The sequence below is a fragment of the Taudactylus pleione genome, unplaced genomic scaffold (genome assembly GCF_031769625.1).
Source record: "Taudactylus pleione unplaced genomic scaffold, aTauple2 ptg000009l, whole genome shotgun sequence".
NCBI lineage: Eukaryota > Metazoa > Chordata > Amphibia > Anura > Myobatrachidae > Taudactylus > Taudactylus pleione.
Genome location: NW_028284412.1, coordinates 786,810 through 792,847, shown reverse-complemented (window position 1 = coordinate 792,847; position 6,038 = coordinate 786,810). Strand labels below are relative to the sequence as shown.

The 6,038-nt window shown below is 48.5% G+C and overlaps 1 pseudogene; it reads left to right on the top strand.

Annotated features, from left to right (window-relative positions):
• The first annotated feature begins 5,637 nt into the window (after positions 1-5,637).
• LOC148542709 (5S ribosomal RNA) lies at positions 5,638-5,754 on the top strand (annotated as a pseudogene).
• Positions 5,755-6,038: the final 284 nt, after the last annotated feature.

The window sequence follows — 6,038 nt, the reverse complement described above, 5'->3', positions numbered from 1 at the left end:
ATTTCTCTTAATAACGTTTAAAAGCTTTGTATATTTTTTTATTTTTACTGGAGCATGAATAATAACGCAGATATAATATTACACGCAGAGACATACACTTTCGAAAAATAAACTACCATGCAAGTGCAGGTGTGAGGGTATGTGGGGCTATTTTGGAATGCGGCAAGTCTGAGTGACAACGTGGTAGAAATTTAGAGCAAGTGAGGGGCATGTGGGTGCATTTTTGGGTGGAGTGATGGGGGTGGTGCTGAGTTTGTTATGGAGCTGTTTTGTCCTTGAAATTAAAGATAATGTGCAGTCCATTTGGAGGTTGGTGGGCCGCAGTGAGGGGCGTGTCTATGTAATCTTCACTAAGAGCGCAATTCAATTCAATGCGATGTTGGATAGCCCCCGGAGCTCCTGGAGCTATTAAATTCAGTGCGCTGTTAAGTTGGAGAATGCCGGTTCTCGCGCCTCGCTAAGCCGGGTAGCAACCGCACGGCCGGCACTTTTGTCGGATTTCTCCTCGCATCCCAGGAGGGTGCAAGAAGAAATCCTTTAGCCCGCCCAAACATTGCGTTGAATTGAATAGCTTCGGGAGCTCCCTCTCGTGGCTATTCAGCATCACATTGAATTGAATTGAATCGTCCCATAAGTATGGAATATCTGACGTGACGTTATTACCTCACATTGCTAGTGCATTGCCAAATATTAATGCATTATTTCTCCCACGAGAAAACATAGGATTTAATAATATTTAATCAAGATTAAAATTAAATACATTTCATGATACAGGGTCATGGCATACTTGTTCTAAATGTATTAATAGCCTGGAAGTCAGCATTTTTTTTTCCTCACAAAAGGTTGAATTGTAAAAGCTCTGGATGAAATTTGCTTTGGTAGCTCTCTGGGCTTGAGAATTTGACATGCAATGTTAATTTATGGCCTCTGTTCTTGTAATGCATCTCCCTGGAGAAAGAGCTTGTTTCAGTACAGTTCAGCGTGTTACTCGTACTGTAGCAATAATCCTTCACTGTGACACGTTCTGCTGTTGATATGGAGAGAGGGAGCTGTCACATTGTGAATATAGCAGTGGATCTGCTACTTAATCTTGTTTTCCTAATGCGCAAGCTGAGCCACCTCAAACGAGAAGAAATAAACTTGGAATTCTGTGTACTTGTAAAACTTTCTCGCCCCATTTATTTTAAACAAAGGCTTATGTTTTCCAAGATAAACTTTGAATTTACCATAAATGTTTTGGAGATGTTACAATGGGGTTCTAGAACATCCCGTTTTGCACATAGAAAATACATTTTCTGGATTATTATTGGTTGAGTTATATACCGCCACCAATTTACGCAGCACTGTACTGAGAATATTTGTCATTCATATTAGTCCCTGCCCTATTGGAGCTTACAGTCAAACGGACCTATGTACGGGATCAGTATGCTTTACCGCAGGACCGGTGGTTCAAATCCCGACACGGAAGAAAGGCAGTGAAGATCCCGACAAGGTAAGTAAATTAACTATTTCTACCTCCACCCCCCCAACCCTAACCCTCCTTTAGGGGTGCCTAAGCCTAACCTCCCCCCTAGTGCCTAACCCTAACCTCCCCCCTGTAAGTGCATAAACCTCCCAGCAGCCTAAACTTAACCCTCCTGGGGGGGTGCCTAACCATGACCTCCCCCTGGGGGTGCCTAACCCCCCCTTCCCCTAGCCTAAACCTAACCCTCCCGGGGGGTTGCCTAACCCTAAGTCCCCTCGGGAGCCCCTAACCTAACCCTCCCCCCCTGCAGCTGTCCACGCCTGCCGGCCGGCTTTCCTTTGTTCGGTGCACTGGGCATCAGGCTCCCGGCGTAGGGATAATGATAGGCGTCAGGATTTCGACGCCTATCATTAGACTCCTGCCAGGATTTGACAGTCGGGAAGCCGGCGGTCGGCATTTCAGCCGTCAGCTTCCTAACTACCGTACATCCCCTATGTACTAAGCCGTGGAGAGTGATAAAGTACTAACCAATCAGCTCCTTTACTTTACAGGCTGTGTTTAAAAAATGACAGTTAAGTGCTGATTGGTACTTTATCTCTCTCCAAGGCTTAGTACATAGACCCATAAATTCCCTAACGCACCTACATACATATTATGTTTTGTCAGAATCTAATTAACCTAACTGGTGTCCGGCTACTGCTAAGCAGCACACTCTTATGTACGATCTAGGGATATTTACCCAACAGCAGCAGCTGCTCATCATACACAGACATTTACAAAACAGCAGCTTTCATTACAGATAGTGGTCTGCTCATTGCCTTAACAGACACCGTGTACACTGAGACACATGAGACTGGCTTCACCATCCATCCTTGGACCGGCTGTGGGAGGTCTGGTTCCTGGACCAAACAATAGTTGGACTACTATTCCTTGGGTAAGACCAGGACCGGTGCTGGGGTGTTCAAAGCTTCCCTGCAAGCTAAAAATTTAGCACGGATTGCAACTGTGATCGCAATAACGACGCAACTGCGTGCAAACGCACTGGCATGCCTGTGTTTCGCTGACCACCCCCCGGTCACCTCCCCCAAACGGTACTTCCTGTCAATCACTATGCGATGGGTCTGCGTAGTCACTGTGATCGCAGTCCCGATCGCAGCGGAGTGTTCGAGTACGCACACTACGATGCATACGCATGCGTAGCATGCAACAATCGGCCAATTGCATGCGTCATCACAGTTGCAATCACTGCTGAATCAGGCTAAATGTTTCATATCTTGAAATGTATTGTGCAATATGTTGTAAAATAAGTGATTTGACTCCTGTACCTGTATTGTGTACTCACCTTATTGCTCCAATAAAAAGATGTTGAAAAAAAAAATTGCTCCCCCTTTTTTAAATTTGACAATTTTATGCACTTTATGCGCAGTGTGTCTCATGCATGCGCACATTTAAAACATCTGGCACTTGCGCCTGATGATTTAAATGCATCAAACACCTTTGGATCTTTCAAACTTTTCTCTCATAAATATGATAACTAGCAACCCACCCCGGCTTCGCACAGGAGCAAATTCATCCCGCCACAGCCCCCTGCATCTCATAACAACCTATGCCATGTTACCACAGCCCCTTGCATCTCACCACAGGCCCCTGCTTCTCACTCATGCTTCCTACCACAGCCCCCTGCATCACACCACAGCCCCCTGCATCACACCACAGCCCCCTGCATCACACCACAGGCCTCTGCATCTCACCACAACCCTGCCCCCTGCATCTAACCAGTGTCACCACAACGCCCACTGCTGCTGCCCTGCAGCTGGTTGGGGCCCGGCCAGTGGGATGTGCCGGGAAGAGCAGGAGGATTATGGATGAGAGATCTGTACTGCAGCTACCATAAGCATTATCAGCAGCATGACCCGAGGACTGTGGCACCTGTGCATATTTCCACAGCCTCCATGCGCACCCCTCCGAAAGTTGCTGAACATGGCGATAAGCTATGTCCTCTATGTACAATGTACCCTGTATATTCTGGGCTTCCTGTTGAGCTTTCTCAACATGGTGCCCCTGTCCGAGAACAGCGCTGACTTCCCTGGGAGGTGCCTCCTGTTCACTGAGGGCATGTGGCTGAGCGGGAACATCACACTGGATAGGGAGCACTTCATGGTGGAGGAGTGGTGGCCAGAGTTCGCCTGTAGGTTCAGCGTATGGATGGACATTGGAATCTGATAGTTACAAACCATCAATGTTTTTGTTCCGTTGGTAGTGTTTTTACTATATGATGGTGGTGGTTCGATGTTTGTCACCATCGAATGGAAATCATTCAAAGGTGTTCTGATAATTGTTCTTATTAAAATCTTGATAGCTATGCCTCCCCTGGCTTCTTCCTGGCTGTTGTTACTGCATCAGGGCATCTTCATGGGTTCATTAGAGGCTGTCTATCACTCTTTGTCTGACTCAGACGTGACCTTTCTCAGTCCCTGATTTCCTCCCCTTTCTAGGCTGCTGCTAAGCAAAAGGGCACATTTCTATATCTGATTGGCTCAGTTTCAGATACTATCTTGCTGTTTCAGCACAATGACCAGCTCCTATACAGACATCAGCTTGGTGCAATTTTTCTTTCCTGTGACTTGATTCACTAAAATCATGACTGTTCAGCTCCCTTTTGCCACAAATGAATAATTCATACATCTAAACCTTCCTCGACCAACAGGAGCGTATTTATAATTGGTGCAGGGTGTGCAGTTCACACTGGCCCCTGGGTCCAGGGGGGGCCAAACCGCACACCCTGCACCCATATTTTCTCTTTCATCCACTAGGGGACACTGGAGGTGCTTACGCTGGGTATAGAGGCGTGGATAACTGGAGCCGGCACTTTAATTAATTTAGAAGTGTGAAGCTCCTCCCCCCCATGCCCCATCAGCCCTCAGTTTAGAAAATGTGCCTACTAAGAGCTGGTCACAAATTTGCTGTGCTCCAGCAACACATATATTTTATTTATTTAGGTTATTTTATTTTTTTGCATCTTTTTAACACTATATTAGGTACCCTTCGCCACCTCTCTAAAGGTGGGGTCCGGGTACCTGGCACCCTGTCCTTATAGGAGACAGGAAGGAGTGCACAGCGCTTATACTAAAAGCACTGACAGCTCCTTACCGCCACAGCACATTCTCAACAAGGAAGAAGAGAAGTGCTGAATGCACCTGCGCATCCCCCGGCTCCCGCTCCCGCCGCTGCCCAGCGTTCTTACAGAACTTAGTGTGCTGGGCAGCTAATGCAGACGGCTCCCTGCTCTGCTGACTAAGTGTGCTCTCCCTCCTCCCGCTGTTAAGGCGCTGAACCCCGCTCTTACAGTGGCGCAGGGCTGCTAATGCAGAATCTCCTTATCTCAGCGCTATTACAAGGCACGGGGCTGATGACTGAGCGCTACAGCGTGGCGGCACCCGGCTCTCCTTCTCCCTGCTATTACAGGAGGCGCGGGGCTGCTGACTAAGAGCGCTACAGCGCGGCACCCGACTCTCCCTCCCCCTGCTATTACAGGAGGCGCTGCGCTGATGACTGAGTGCTACAGCGCAGCACCCGGCTCTCTCTCTCCCCGCTGATTAAGTGGCTTGGGGCAGCTACCGCGTGGCTGCACCTGCTCTCCCTATCCCCGCTGTACATGCGGTGAGGCACGCGGGGGGGGAGGTTAATGGCCAGACATCTTGTATAGTCCTTTAGGGCTTAAAGAAGGGGCGGAGCTTAAAGGTAGCGCGGGTCTCTCTCCTCTACGCGGCAATGGCTGTAAAACAGCGGGGCTGCCGTTCTCTCATGCACAGCAGCTCATACTGCATCTCCATTACAAGAAGATTGCCGTGTAAGAGACACAGACTGGACTCCTCTGCTGCCATTCCTCTGCTGCCATTCCTCTGCTCCAGGACAAGTACATCTCCTGATTACATCCTGGTAAAGAGGCTGTAAGTAACTGGGGTGTAAGTGCAGGGGAGTCTGATCTGTGGGAGGGGGGTTTCTCCTCCTCTGTGTCCCACAGCCTTCTTGTGTTTTTATCTTGTCTGTGTCTTTTCTGTTTTATGCTGTTTTTCTGGGTGACTGTGTGTACCATGTCCAACAGAACCAAGGCTTCTCAAAAGCTGTTTGTCGGTTCCAAGTGTAACAACACCCACATGCCACGGGGTCCAGCCTACGGCCACACCACCCTGAACACTCCCGATCTCGTCTGATCTCGGAAGCTAAGAAGGGTCAGACCTGGTTAGTACTTGGATGGGACCACCTGGGAACACCAGGTGCTGTACGTTATGTGATGCTAACAACGGATCCACAGATGGCGATTACTAACTCTCCTACACCGCCATGGGCCACTGACGTGGTAGGAGTTATGTCAGACTTAGCAAAGTTGGCTGAGGCACTCAGGTCTTAACCTCCCTGGATAGCTGGGTTAACCAAATCTCCGGACACCCTGGGTCAGGTAAGGGGTGCAGCGGTGCCTGCACCCTTCACTTCCTACCAAAAAAATAAAAACTGTCACAAAAGCGTACTCTAATGCCTGTTCTCCAGATCATGCTGGACAAAGGAGTGACTG